General features: G+C 38.2%; 1 long non-coding RNA gene across 1 annotated transcript in view; it reads left to right on the top strand.

Annotated features, from left to right (window-relative positions):
- The window catches only part of LOC141276898 (uncharacterized), a 115,050-nt gene extending 99,081 nt beyond the window's left edge, over positions 1 to 15,969 (top strand). Inside the window, exon 4 of the long non-coding RNA XR_012327222.1 lies at positions 9,582 to 15,969. This is a non-coding gene — a long non-coding RNA (uncharacterized lncRNA). The remainder of the gene's footprint in view (positions 1 to 9,581) is intronic.
- Positions 15,970 to 16,195: the final 226 nt, after the last annotated feature.

Genomic DNA, 16,195 nt, shown 5'->3' with positions numbered 1-16,195 from the left:
GGAAGCCCTAAATGCATTTTTCTTACTTGGAGTTTTTAGACTTCCCTAGACTGCCAGTGAGGTCTATGGCACAAGAAGTTTGAGAACTTATGCTACTGACTTCATCTTTACCCAGCAAACTTCTATTCTTCAGGTATTAGACTCTACTTCCTTTCTAGATCAAGATAGAAATAAATGATTCAAGCTGGTCAAAAAAAATTTTTTTCCTCCAGATTTTTCAGGCTAGAAATGACAATAAAATTCCCTTTTCTTTTTTTTTTAATTTTATTTTTTTTAAATTTTTTATTGAAGTATAGTTGACGTACAAAGTTGTCTTAGTTTCTGGTGTACAGCAGAGTGATTCAGTTATATACATATATAACTATACAATATAATATGGTATAATATATTATATATATATATATTAATATATAATATAATACTGTTTGTATCTGCTAATCCCAAACTCCTAATTTATCCCTCTCTCACCTCTCTTTCCCCTTTGGTACCATAAGTTTGTTTTCTATGTCTATGAGTCTATTTCTGTTTTGTAAATAAATTCATTTGTACCATATTTTAGATTCTAAATATAAGTGATATCATATGATATGTGTCTTTCCCTGTCTGACTTACTTCACTTAGCATGATAATTTCTGGGTCCATCCATGTTGCTGCACATGGCATTATTTCATTCTGTTCTGTTTTCATGGCTCAGTTACATATCTATATTTCTATATCTCACATCTTTTTCATCCATTCATCTGTTGATGGACGTTTAGGTTGCTTCCTTGTCTTGGCTATTGTAAATAGTGCTGCTATGAGCATTGAGGTGCATGTATCTTTTCAGATTACGGTTTTCTCTGGACATATGCCCAGGAGTGAGATTGCAGGATCACATGGCAATTCTATTTTTTGTTTTTTAAGGAACCTCCAGAATGTTCTCCATAGTGGCTGCACCAATTTACATTCCCACCCACAGTATAGGAGGGTTCCCTTTTTTCCCACACCCTCTTCAGCATTTGTTTTTATAGACTTTTTGATGATGGCCTTCCGACTGGTGTGAGGTGATACGTCGTTGTAGTTTTGATTTGTAAAATGCCCTTTTCTTTTTGATTAAACTGTGGGGATATGGATCTAGGGAGCCATGTTTACCACTGTTGCCGAAAGTGGGGTCCGGCTGCTCACCGCTCTAAAGACAATAAAGAGGCAAGGTTGGTGGAAAGGAAAGTTTGCTTTATTTCTGAGGCCGGCAATGAGAGGGGGGAGTCAAGCGGGGGAGGGTGGATTTGTGTCCAAAGGCTGACTGCCCCCACTGACAATCAGTGGGCAAGAGCTTTTAAAGGTGGAGGGAGGCGACTACATGCAGAAACAGCACCGTCATCTCTACCAGTCATCTTGAACTGGGTCATGTGGTTGTCTAATCAGCATCATTTTTATTGCTTGAAGTACAGTTAATCTTTAGTTCCAAGGTTGGTTTGTTCCCATTTCTTTGAGGCCAGTTCTTGGGAGTGTGGAAGTTTATGTCATGGCTACAGTCTGGTCATCATGTAGTTAACTTCTTCCACCTGCTGAAGGTTTCAGTATCTACAAGACAGTTCAAAGTATATGACTCAGAATATTATCTATTACCCTTGAGGAGGAACTAAAGGTCCTCGACTTTACTTGATGACTGAACTATTATTATTTAGTCTTGCTTGACTGTTTTCCTTTGCTTCTACATTTTCCCACTTCTCTGATTAAACTTATTCTTTAGGTAAAGTTTTTCTACAGTCAAAAAGCAGGTGAAGGATATGGGAGGAAAGAAAGACCATAGGGTCTTGCTCCGTTTCACCACTAGGTGAAGGAAGTTCAGTGGTAGAAGAAAATAAAACCAACAAGCAAGATAAGGGGAAGCGGTGGAGAGTAGAAAGTCTTGATGATTGTTCTTATCCCTAGATCCAGTCCCTGAGGCAGCCCCAGTCTTCCATATTTGAGTTATACAAGCCAATGGGTTTCATTTTTGAATTAGTTTAGGATGGATTTCTGGATCTTCTAACAACCATGACAACAACAAAAACATCCTAACTAATAGAAAGAAATATCTTTGTCCCTTTCATCTCTGACTCAGGCAATATCACAAATCTCTTTCCTTAGAAACATCATTATTATGGACATCTATTATTTCTGTCGATTCAGAATCCTTCCCCTCTTCTTTCATAAGAAGTGTACTAGTTTTCCTTGGGATACTGCCTCTCCCTATTCTCAATCTACTCCATAGGGATGAGGCTGACCCACCTTAAGCTGAAAGGGTGAGAATGTGATGCAGGACTCAGCCACTCAGCACATTTTCTGGTCCCGGCCAGGTTCAACAGAAGATAAAATCTGGACTATTGGGAGTCAAGTGCTTTTATGAAACTTGACAAAAGACCTAGCTCTTTCCATTGGGACTGCTGACAACAAGAAGTGGTGCTGGAGGTACCATGCCCTCTCTGTGGAATGCCGAGCAGAGACTTTGAAATGGACCAGACCCTAGTGACTTCATTTGAGCTCCTACATCCAGTCATGTCAGTGATGGATTCTTATGCACTCAGCAGTCTTCCTTTAGATTTTGCAATTCTGTAAAGCAGTAAATAGCCTTCACATTTTTTCATCTTAAGTCCATTTGAGTTTGGTTTCTGTCTTGAAGCCAAAAAAGAGTCCTGAATAATATGCCCTTAGTACCCAAGCCAGACCAAAGTCCTCTAAAATCTTTTTTCCTAAATATTGTCATCTAGGGTCTGGTTGTGTGCCTGGGGTTTAACCTTCTCTAGGAATGTATGAGGTGTCTGTAGTCACTAGATCAATAAACTGCCCCCTCTGAAAAAGGAAGGTTTGAGAATATTTTTTACTGTTTTGTTTGAATTATGACCCTGCATGTTTCAAGGTATACTCTTAAGCAGTGATCCCTGATTTCTTGGTGGTCAGACCTGGGACTTTACAGTGGTGGTGTCACTGACTCCATACCATCTCAGAGAAATGTAAGATGCAGTTGGGGCCATTGGGAGTCAAGCCCAGTGCTTTTATGAAACTTGAGAACAGATATAGCTCTTTCTGCTGGGAATGCTGACATCTAGGAGAAGCGACAGAAGAGGAACTGGGGAAAGGTAAGGAGGTGTGCCTCAAATAGTCATGCTCGTTAGAAGCCAGAAACTTTTCATACTTTTCCTGTCTTGTTATGGAACAGAATTCTTTGAAGGACCCAGCTCAGTATCCCCATCCTCTCCCCTCAGCATTTTCACAGTTATACCTCTTCCCTGTTCTCCACATTTTGAATGAATTAACGAGTGAATGAATAAATCAGACCTTTTTAAATTTAACCTGAACTTAGGATTGACCTGCATCACCTGTTTACCTTTGTTCATTTTGCTTTTTACTCACTTCTCTACCCAAGCTCAGCAACTTTCAGCTCCCGATATAGTGTGTCGCCAGGTTTGTAGCACAAGAGTAAATCTCAACCCTCAGATAGAGGATAGAGATGTCAGGTGGGAAAGGATGACAATGGAAGTAAGCGGAGAGAAGACAGTAAGAATAAAAATGTCCCAGGTCCCACAGTTCTCAATAGCTTAGTTGGTCCAATTCATTCATTCGTAGAGCACAACATTTTTCTGAATTATTAACACCTTCATCCCAATGGCTGACATTTTCCTTTGTATTTTGATTTCCTAGTTTTTGGTCTGTCTTTGAACAAATGATACCATCTTATAGACCATTCTACAAAACATCTTTGTTCCTTCAGGGTCAAGACCAAGAGCCATATTTCCACAGACCCCCATCTGCTCTTTACCTTCACAGGTCTTATATCTCATCTGAGAAGCTCTTCTGCCCCAGCTCATTGTCAGCACAAAATACCTCAACTGTATGTACCTTTTATATCTTCACAGATTCTGTGTACAACCAAGGTATTCCAGGTCTCTTCAGTCTGTGAATAAAAAATGATCTATATGATTATTAATGCCAACATTTCAATTCCAGTTAAATATAAATATGTATCATGCACTTCTCAAGGGCTGGGCATTATGCCATGTGCTGGGGCTATAACTTTTTAAATGAGACAACATTGTTACTGTCTGCACATCATTAGCCACCTAAAGAGGAAGGCTGGCTTCAGACGAATCATTAGAAACGTGCAGAATATTAAAAAATGTGGTGTTGGGATCTAAGCTAATCTCGGAGGTCAGGAAAGGCTCATCAGATGATGTAACATTGAAGGATGAGTACTTAGTTAAACAAAGAAGCAAGAGAAAGCTTCCCAGACTCAGCAAAGAGAACATCCAAAAGGGACAAGACAAAGGGATTCAAAGTATCAGTGCGGCTAGAGCCTAGCAAAGATAAGAGAGAGCACAGCCCTCAGGGAGACCAGGGAGGTGGGAAGGGGCCAATTCCGGAGAGCCTAGTAAGCCATGTTAAGAATGTTTTTAATTAAAGCAGACTCGAGGAAAACTAGACAGATTTGGAACAGATGCTGGGAAATGGGAAAGAGCTGTTGAGAGAGGAGCAGAGGGATTGCCAGTGTTTGCAAAGGCCCGGCTGAGGTTGGGACATCATGACAATGTAATGAAGGCAGTCAGCACAGCTATTTAATTTTCTCCAATAACCCTCAGCAGCCTGGAAATAGGCATGATGGAAATAGGCAACTAGGGCACCTCGGAATTAGGAACTGACTTGGTATGTGCAAAGGTATGGAAGGAAAGGAAAGGGAAGGAAAGGAAGGGTGCTGGCCTGAGCAGTGGCACTAAGATTGGCCACGAGAGCCAGGTCTTGTGCAAGGAAGGAATATTTGGAAAAGACATACAGCAGGATGAACACCAACACAACCTTGGGAGTCTTGATTGCCTTGTTCACTTCCAGGCTCCACCAGGTTCTGTTAACTTGGGGAAGTTCCTTCAAATGTTTGAGCTGAAATGGGGAGGTTACTAGCTCTTACCTCTTAATTTTGGGGAGAACAAATGGAGAAAATTTAATATAAAGAGTTTAGCCCAGGATCTGACACACAGTAAATACTTGACAAATGTTATTTTCCAGGGAAGAGGGAAAAGTAGGTGTGTGCTGAGCCTAAGATATGGAGAAGAATTGGTACAGGACAGGAAGTACTGGGGGAGTTGAAGCTCCAAGCTTGCAGGACTGAGGAGGTAACAGAGGTAAAAGGATCTTAACAGAAAGTTAGAGACTGACTTGCTGAAGAGAGGGAATGAAAGCCATTTGAGTAGTGAAGATCCAAACACCATGAGAGCAACATTTTATAGGCCATCAACTTGCGACCCACAATGATGACTGAAGGAAAAGGAAAACTGTGACCCAGGGACCAATATCCTCAGTGAAAGGTCTGGTAGAAGGATGTTGTAGCAGCAGGTATGGACATTCCCAGGAAAAAGTTGTTCAATTTCAGGTCTTCACTCCCTTAATTATTGCTGCTTCCTTCTTGGGTCTTCAAGTTCTCCTACTGTTTGGAGTCTTTCCCTGAACTGACTGCTATGTTTCTGCTCTTGTGATAAAACTCTGGTCTATGTCTTATCTGGCTGGGATCCTCAACGGCCCTCTGCTCAGAATGAAGGTTCTGATACACACGTTCTCTACAAGCTCTCTTCCTTCTCCATTGCCTGACCACGCTTTCAACTGGGACACCATCAGGATTCTCTGAGCGAAGCTTGGATTCTCAAAATGCCCTACTCTTCACTAAATTGCACACTCTTAATCATAGCCTGCAGTCATTCTGCCACAAACACTCATTTCATCTACCCCAGTCGGGGGTTGTTCCAAGGGCTTGGTCAGAGTCATTGTCATTGACTTTGTAGCTTGGAACACTTGGTGTCCTCCCTTTTGATGACACTGCTCACTGTGACTCTAAATTGTCTAATTTTTCCCACTTCTCATAAGCACTGACTTCTTTAGTGTATCGTTGTCCTCAACCAGTTTCCACAGAATGAATAAGCTTAATGCGCTGTCCTCATTTCCCTGCTCTTCTCTCTACACTCTTACCTGGAAAATGTCATTCAAATCTCATGTATTTAACTATCACTCTGCTACAGGTAACTCTCAAAGTGACAGTCCATTTCTGACCTGGCCCCCAGACTGCATTCCTGATAACTCACCAAAATGAAACTAATAATAAATAATAATAAAAATAATAAATAAAAATAATAATAAATAATAATAAAATAAAAATATAAATAATAAAAATAAATAATAATAATTAATAACTAATAATAATAATAAACCAAAATAAACTAATAATAGGGACTAATATTTGTTCAGTGCTGGTAGAGTTTACAAATTACTCTTGCATAACTTCCCTTAAGGACACGATGAGATTTATTTGCACACAGGATGATTTACACGTCCCTCCTGCAATGTGCTAATCTAATTTATCTCTTAATTGTAAACTCCAATAACTTCTCAAATTGTTACCTTATTTACTTCTCTGCAGCGGTCCACACACTTGAGTGCACTTCTGGTAGCATCTTTTCACTTTAGTATATAAAACATCACTTTTTCATCACTTTCTAACTATTCTATTAAGTTTATTTTAATCCCTTTTCTTCTTTTATTTTTCCCTTAAAAATTAGATTCCTCCAGAATTCCATCTTCAACCACTTTCTGATTGGAGGCAGTCTCTCAGGGTGGCCCCATCTTCTCAGAAACCTATCCTGAATCCCAGGCCCCTATATTCCACTGCCTAGTAGGCATCTCCACCTGAATATACCAGAGGCATCTTAAACAAAATACGTCCAAATTTCAACATCACAGCTTTGTTCTTCCTTCAGTTCCAAAGTGAATTTGATTGCAAGCTCTGATATAAAAGTAGTAGTAGGGTTCTCTGTCCTACCTCATATAACAAGGTCACCTTCCCACAGTCACTCAAGTCAAAAATCCCAAAGTCATTTTGGACTCATTCTTAAAACCTCATATCAAATATTTCAGAGTTCCTGGATATTTCAAAATCTTATTTCTACAGCATCATTGCTGTTTGATCTCTCATACTTCTTTCTAATCATCCTGACTTATTCATCTCAGGCAAAAGTATTTTACTGTAACAACCTTCAAAATCTCAGTTTTTCTTCAGTTCAAGTTACGTGTTCATCACAGGACACCTTTGGCTCTTACCTCTGGGACTGATTGCTGACATTGAGGCCCAAGAGAGAGAACGAGGGCAGAATTATGTTACAGGCTTTTAAAAGTTTTGCACAGAAGTGGCTAATGTTCTCTTTGCTTACATCTCATTGGCCAAAGAAAATCACAAGGCCCAGATTTACATTAATTAGTCAAGAACTATAATTTTCCCTCCGGGACAGACCTGGAAGGAGTACATTTGGTAGAGATGCAACCAGTAGGAAAAGGCAGGGAATATTTTGAACAAATACTACAATATTCTTTACACTCTAAAAAGATTCTAATGATCCTGTTCTTTATTTACTTGTAATTCTTTCGACTATTTAAGGTGATCTCATCCACACCCATGTCTTCAACAATCACTTACACATTGATGGCAGTCAAATCTGTATCTCTAGGCCAGATACCTCATCCAAGCTTTGGACTTCCATCCCAAATACTATTAGCAAGGTCTATGTAGATTTGCCATCAGCAATTCAATTTCAGTAAATCTCCAACTGAATATACATTCTTTCTCCCAATCTGTTTTACATTTGCTCTTACATTTCTTATTTTGATCAACATTATGTTAAAGCACATGCCACGTGATACTGTAATCGTGTTGTATATTAAACTATTTTCCGCCAACCAACACCCACTCCCACAAGATAGCGAGCTCCTGGAGATTAGGACCGCGTTTTTATTTTTCTACCCCAGTAGAATAATACGTTATGTCTGGTTCCTAACAGACGGCTGGTAAATGCTGCTCTATTGAAGAAATGAACGAGCAAGCACCCTGCTAAGCTGTGTTTCTAGTTGCCCTCCCTCAATTCCTTCTCTACAGTGGCGTTCTATTTCTTGTCTGAAATTCAGAACACATTTAATGTTTCCTACTAAATGGTGAAGAGCCGACTCCTTTGCATGGTAAAGGGATCTCACAGGCTGGGCTTCCCCTTTTGGTGTCATTTCCCACCACTTTTCTCATCTACTGTGGTCCCCATCCACCTACTTGTATTTCCCGAGTATGCTGTTTCTCTGCATCTTCCTACTTCCTTTACCTAAAGTGACTTAAACTCACCCCTCCTCACCATCTCTATTTTTTCCTCCTGCCCCAATTCTAAGCACCTTCAGAGTCAAATGTCAAGTTACTTAAGAAAAAAATTCTTCCTGACTGGTTTTCCTTACGGCTCTGACAAAATTAATTTTAGTTTCCTTTCACATTTCCCATTTTATTACGTGGTTACACCTATTTTTAAGACTTGTTAAAAATTATATTTTACTTTTTTATTATATGGTTTTATTATATGGTTACACCTATTTTTAAGACTTGTTAAAAATTATATTTTACTTTTTTATTATATGGTTTTATTATATGGTTACACCTATTTTTAAGACTTGTTACATAGTCACAATTATTCAGTTGCAGGTGTCTCTCAATAGAGAAGAAATATATATGTGTATGTATATATATACATTTCTGAAAGCCAATTGTGAGACTTTGTCTAAAAATCTCCCCTTCCAAGTAGACTATATGTTAATATGAAGTAAATCATACCTTCTGAGCATCACTACTGATGTTCATTCATAAAAGTCTCACTCATGCCGATAGGCACCAGGTCATTCTGTTCCATATCTCCATATAAATGTGTCTGAGTATAGAGTTATACAGTTTTGATCCCCTAAGGCAAACAAACCTCCTTTGAAGTTTTCTTAAAGTAATTTCTGCTATTGCTATAATTGTCCTTTTAATTCACATTCAGTAACTTATTTGCATATAAAAATTGCCGATGTCTGACAACAATTCCAAATACTCACAAAGTATAATAATGAAGATCAATTTTAGATTTAAAAACAATCTAAATTTCGTGAATAGATTCAGGTAGCAATTATAACGTGAAACGGCATCAATTAAAATACTTAGCATTGGTTAATAATCAATATATATTATAATATGAAAGTGCTGTAATTTCCAGAGTAGCACTGACATTCAGATAGAAGGCTAGTCTGTAAAGCAATTATAAAAAGCACCGTGGGGGCTTCCCTGGTGGCGCAGTGGTTGAGAGTCCGCCTGCTGATGCAGGGGACACGGGTTCGTGCCCCGGTCCGGGAAGATCCCACACGCTGCGGAGCGGCTGGGCCCGTGAGCCATGGCCGCTGAGCCTGCGCGTCCGGAGCCTGTGCTCTGCAACGGGAAAGGCCACAGCAGTGAGAGGACCGCGTACCACAAAAAAAACCCCAAAAAACCAAAACAAAAACACCATGGGACTTCAAATAATTCTGTTATGGAAGAAAATTTTTATACTGGGTACAATGTTTGAAATTATACCTAGTTTGCAGTAATAAGAAACAAAACAATGGTGGATCCCAGTTTCCCTGACATGACATAGAAAGTTAAAACAAACAAAACAAAGTAAGACAAACCTAGAATTTAGTAGGGTAAATGATGAATTGTTATTTTTGTTACCAATAATTTTCTTTTTTTCAAAATTCATATGTAGGGGCTTCCCTGGTGGCGCAGTGGTTGAGAGTCCGCCTGCCAATGCAGGGGACACGGGTTCGAGCCCTGGTCTGGGAAGATCCCACATGCCGCGGAGCAACTGGGCCCGTGAGCCACAACTACTGAGCCTGCGCATCTGGAGCCTAAGCTCCGCAACAAGAGAGGCCACGATAGTGAGAGACCCGTGAACCGCGATGAAGAGTAGCCCCAGCTTGCCGCAACTAGAGAAAGCCCTTGCACAGAAACGAAGACCCAACACAGCCATAAATTAAAAAATAATAATAATAATTAATTTAAAAAAATTCTTATGTAATGTGGTATATATAATTTGGAGATGTAGTTTGGGGGAGAATTTCCTGGGGAAGTCGTGAGGAAGGGAGAGAGGGTGATTAGTCAGTTGGGTTAAGTTAGTACTGGGAAGGCAATCAGAAGCGGAGATGGTTTTATAAAATAGATAACTAATAAGGACTTACTGTATGGCACAGGGAGCTCTACTCAATACTCTGTAATGGCCTATATGGGAAAAGAATCTAAAAAAGAGGAGATATATGTATATATAACTGATTCTCTTTGCTGTACACATTAAACTAACACAGCATTGTAAATCAACTATACTCCAATAAAAAATTTTAAAAAAAGTATTAGCAGAGGGAAAACTTGATCAAGGAATAGAAATAAATAGGATGAGGAAGAAAAAACTAAGAAGTGGAGATGGTTTGTGTCATAGCTCCTTACCTACCATGGGACATTGCTTAGCCCACCGCAGAACTCCTTTCTGTAAATCCCCATTCCTTCATCCCACCCCAACACAAAGAAAGGACACAAAATTGGAGCATCAGTTATTTTTATAATAGGGAATTAGTATTATATGACAGAAATAATATTTGTGGATTTGAATTGCTATGGCAGAGATTTTGATGTAACTAGATCAAAGAAGTATTAAAATTTTTTTCCCACATTATCCAATAGCAGATGAGGTTTACTTCAAATAAAAAAAAGATGCCATTGTTATAAAGCAGAAACTAACACACCATTGTAAAGCAATTATACCCCAATAAAGATGTTAAAAAATAAAAAAAATTAAAAAAAAGATGCCAGCAGATTCATTTAATTTTTCTTTCTCCTTTTCCTACACCTTTATTCTCAAAAAAATCATAAATTAAAAAGTCTCTTCACATGAATCTAAATTTAATAAGCCAGGAAAAACCTAAGGCTCTTGAAATTAAAACAAATAAAAAAACTTATGAAATCATAAAGGTTTTCCTTAAAATAGTCTTGTATTAAAAGCATAATTTATAATTTGGAAAATTACAAACAACTTATGAATTAATTTTATTTGCTGTGGGTATTTGATGTGGTCAGCTCTTAGGCAGAGACATGCTTTACATACAAATAAATACACAGAAGATCTAACTGCACATTCTTTTTCATTTTGATTTCAGCTAGTTCTTTTACTGCTACTTATAGTAGTTTTTTTTTTCTTTACCTGATGTGAACCTTCTATTTTCAGATTAAGGAAATATTCATAAGTTTATGAATTGGTCCTCTGTCATGAACATATATAGGGAGAGTAGGAAACATGTATTTCATAAACCTAAACTCATCAATTGAAAATTGAGAATTCTTCAAGAAATTTTGGGAAACCTGGTGAAAATTAGCATATTGACTATAGTATTATTTAGGGTAAGTAGGCCAAAGTGCTGGAACAAATGGATGCAAAATGGGTAATGGCTCAGATACAGTAAAGTATCTCACTGTCTCTTGCAGGACAGTCGTCACTGGGGCTCTTCTCTGCATGATGAATCAAGGCTGGACTCTTACCTCTGTGCCTCTGTCATCACTTGGATTCTTATCATCATCTGCTTCCTGATGGAAACAGGAGAAAGAGAGTTTGGGAGACAAACCTACTTTTTATACACTGTGTCCAGAGGTAGGATGCAGCCTTCTGTTCACTTTCCAAAGGCACGAAATAAGTCATGTAGCCATGCCTCTCTGCAAGGGACCTGAGGACTGTAGCCCTTGGTGAGGCAGCTACAAGTATTTCCAGCTACAAGTATTCATGTACTATGGATAGAAGAACAGATTTGGGGGAACAGCTAGCATTCTGCCATAAATATCTACTTCTGCATTCAGCCTCTGCTCTGAAAATGTAATGATCTTAATTTGGCAGATTGTTTAATCTCAGTGCTTAAATTTCCATATGTGGGTCATATTTTCATCACTTGCAAATCTTCCATAGTTATAGTGGTTATACCCCATCAATAAATAACAACTAGATTTGACATAGTTAGGGATCACAGTTGATTTCAATAAGCAATTATTTAACTTCTCCTTGGGAATAAAATAGTGATTCAGATGAACTTGTATATATTTAACACTTTTCTGGACACTGATATACAGTAGTGAATAAGAGATATAAAGCTTATATTCTGGTGGGGAGACCACCAATGAAACACATATGAAAATATGGAAATATAAAGGAGCGAATGCCCAGATAGTGATAAGTGCCATGAAAGAGAGAGTGAATGGGAAAGGCAGGCAACGTTAGAGAGCTGGTCAGAGAGACCTCCTGAAAAAGGTGGCAGTTACAATATGATGTGAATGATAAGGTGTCAGCTACGCAAATATTCAGGTGGAAATGTTCAAGGTAATGAGGATGGCAAGTGTAAAGAAGGCAAATAACGTCAAGTTGGGAGCATTTATCACACGTGTCAATGGACAGTGGGTTGAAGAACAGTGATCCAGGGGTATGAGAGGGAGTCAGAAGGACTGTTTGTAGTCCTGAATAAATTCTATTTACTCTGTTTGGAATAAGAAACCACTGAAAGTTTTAAGCAACATTAAATTGTTGCCACATACAGACTTATAGGGAGATGTGAGACTAGATGTAACTAGAAAAATTCATGGATGTATTAGGATATACACCTAACCCATACTTGAGAAAGACTTGCTCGAGGAGGCGATATATGAGTTTGAGTTTTGAAGGATTAACTATCATTGGATGATTCAGGTGGGTAAACTGGCTGAAGAAGCAGAGCAGAAGGCAGCAAAGAGAGTGTAAGAAATTATCAGTCATTCTGGGGCAGAAGATGAGGTCCAGGAGTATAACCAGAAGTACAGTCATGAGGAGTCTTGTGTATCATACAAAGATATTTGGACTTTATCTTCAAAACAATAGAACATTGGAAGGACCCAAGTACGGGTATAGCATGATTAAATTTCCTTTTAATTTATTATTATTTTTTATTTTACTTTATTACTTTTTTTTTAGGGTTGGTATAAATCATTCTTTTGTTTTTGTTTTTGTTTTTTTGCGGTACATGGGCCTCTCACTGCTGTGGCCTCTCCCGTTGCGGAGCACAGGCTCCGGACACACAGGCTCAGCAGCCATGGCTCACGGGCCCAGCCGCTCTGTGGCATTTGGGATCTTCCCGGACCTGGGCATGAACCCGTGTCCCCTGCATCAGCAGGCGAACCCTCAACCACAGCGCCACCCGGGAAGCCCCATTCTTTTTTTTTTTTTTAACATCTTTATTGGATTATAATTGCTTTACAATGGTGTGTTCGTTTTTGCTTTATAACAAAGTGAATCAGCTATACATATACATATATCTCCATATCTCCTCCCTCTTGCGTCTCCCTCCCTCCCTCCCTATCCCACCCCTGTAGGTGGTCACAGAGCACGGAGCTGATCTCCCTGCGCTAAACTGAAGCATAGATGATTTACGATGTTGTGTTAGTTTCTGTTGTTCAGCAAAGTGATTCAGTTATATACATGTATGTCTATATTGTCTTTCAGATTCTTTTCCATTATAGTTTATTACAAGATATTAAATATAGTGCCCTGTGCTATACAGTAGATCCTTGTTGGTTATCTCTTTTATATATAGTAATTTGTACCTGCTAATCCCAAACTCCTACAAATTTGCGTTTTAGAGTGAGCCTTCCTGATAGCCTGGGGAGGATGGATTGAGTGTGTTTGGCATGGAAAGTAGTTGTCTGCCTGAAAAGAGACAAGCGCTTAAAGCCATAAGCTAAGGCCATGGCTGTATAGTAGAAACATTAAACATCAGTGGAGAGAAACAGGAGATGTAGATGTCTAGAATATTTCCCAGTTTTCTGGTGGTTGTTGGCATTTTCCAAGATAGAGAATACAGGAAAAGAAGGAAACATGAGTTGGATGAGGAGAGAAAGAGGCTATAAAAAGGGTAAAGGGCTTACAGTATGAAAGAGAAGTCTCATTTTTAATAAAAAATAAATTTCTAAGAGTGAATAATAGTATGGTAGTTGGAAAGTCGTGCACACTAAAAACTATTGAATTGTTTCTATCAACTTGGAATCTAAATATCTAAATAGTATAGTGTCAGGTACTTATAGTTATTGTATTTATTAAAAAAGTGATTATATCTCATTAACAACATTTACAGAGCTGCATATGAGGGTATTTTAATCAATAAACTAGTTGGCAAAGATTATACCTATTTGTTCAATATTATAATATTAACTTATTTTATTTATAATCACATAGAAAATAGCTAGCATGTATTGAATGCATGACCTGTCAGACACTGTGCTAAGTAATTTACTTATATTATCTCATTTTATCTTAATCTTGATGTAAGAACAAATATTATCCCCATCTATCATATAATGAAGCTGAAGTTCAGAGAGGTTGTGTAATTTGCCCTTGATCACCAGTTAGTAAATGGCAGGGGCAGGAATCCTATCCTTATGGTGAACTACAACACAGCACAACCTCTATCACATTGTTGTCAATGTAACGTAGTGATTCATTGAGCTGTCTTCTTGGGGCCTCTTATCATATGACAGGATGATTTAAGGCAAGCTATTAGCTTTGGAATTTAAAAAGTAAACTTGCTTTTTCATTTTCAGCAAAATCAGCATTGTTTTAATTAAACACCCTAACAAAACAAAAGTCTTCAGGCCTGGTTTCTCTGGTGGAAAGGGCAAGAGTGTCAAAGTCAGCAGTTCTGGATTCAAATCCTGTTCAGCTCTTATTGACTGGTTTATCTCAAGCAAGTTTCTTTTCCTCTTAGAATTCACATCTACAAAATGAGGGCTTTACCCCACATCAGTACTGGATACAGAGTAGGCCTTCAATAACCATTGTCAATACTTTTATAGATTAAGCACATTAACCATTGAGTTGGAAGCAGAAACATTAAACTGGCACTGTCTTCACCAGAAATGAAGCTAGCATGCTGGTTGCAGAATTTTTCCTTTCCTCTCTGTTTAAATCAAGATAAAGCATTGTCTCTTTTCTGGTCTTGGTAACTTTGCCAGTCTTTTACTTGGTCCTCCTCTCATGCTGTGAAAAACAACTAAATTAATCCAGAGATGATGAGCCCAGGCCTTGAGAATCTTGGGGTGCCAGGGACTGGAATACACCATCTGAGTGCATTCATCCCCAGCTCCTTCTTACTTTCCACTTGGCTTTTTGCCCTTCTCTCCCATGTGTTGGCTGTTCTCATTTCCAGATCAGAGTTGACCTTTTTTGTAAGGTTAAAAAAAGCGTTAAAAGCCTCTGCCTTTTTACTGTCATACATTATTAGCTTTCTCATCCCATCAAATAAAAGAGCTGCATTCTCCGTTATCCAGCTCTTGTGACTGATGTATTCAAAGAAGGGCTTTTTCCCCTCCATTCTCCTATAGTTTACACAAAAAAATCTAACATCATGAATTAATTTAACAAACATAGTAAAACAACGCTTTATCTCCATACAGAACTCCCCACCAGCCTACTATAACCAAAAATTAACACAGAGTTGACTTTGAGTCAATTACCCTAAAAATGCCAACATAAACACTAGAGCAGGATCTCTTTCATTGTCAAGTACATACAATTTAAATATTGCAGTGTATGTTGAAGCATTGAGGAACCTACAGATGGCAAAAAAGATATTACCATTGGATAACACATTTTTTAAAACTTTTTTTTTGAGAAAACTGTACATTCACATGCAGTTTTGAGAGAGAATGCAGAGAGATCCCATATACCCTTTATCTAATTTTCCACAAATATTTTTAAATAAAGTCATTTCTATTTATGTGTGCCACTGTGTAGTACTTTGATAGGTCCAATACACTTGCTCTTGTTTGAAACCTGAAAAGAATTTCTTCAATGTCAATTCAGTCTTTGCCTTCTCAGCAGTCAGCCTCTCCCAAATATTAGTTTCTTTGTTCTCAGAGAGAATTCTTGGAAAAAAGAATATTAAAAACTCAATATCAAAACACCAGAATTATTTACTATAAATGCAATTTTAAAGTATCTAAAGCAGTTAAAATATTCAAATAAAGTACTTTACCCCCTCTAAAGTATCCATGTTACTTATTATGCAAAACATACAGAAAGTTCTCAAATACCATTGTATCACAATTGATACTCATACTGTAGCTTATTGTATGCATGTGCCTGCATGCGAGTTTGAGTGTGTGTGTGTGTTTGGTTACTTTAATTTGTAGATCATAAATACTGTGTGTGTTTAATGTGGTTGTCTCCGTTATTTTTATTGTGACATTTATTTTATTGAATTTTCTACAGGATTAGAAATCTCTCCATAGATGCAAATCTTTTGAGACAGACAAACTGAATGA

The sequence above is a fragment of the Tursiops truncatus genome, chromosome 17 (genome assembly GCF_011762595.2).
Source record: "Tursiops truncatus isolate mTurTru1 chromosome 17, mTurTru1.mat.Y, whole genome shotgun sequence".
Taxonomy (NCBI): Eukaryota; Metazoa; Chordata; class Mammalia; order Artiodactyla; family Delphinidae; genus Tursiops; species Tursiops truncatus.
The sequence above is the reverse complement of the archived record's forward strand: the minus strand, read 5'-3'. Positions and strand labels throughout refer to the sequence as shown.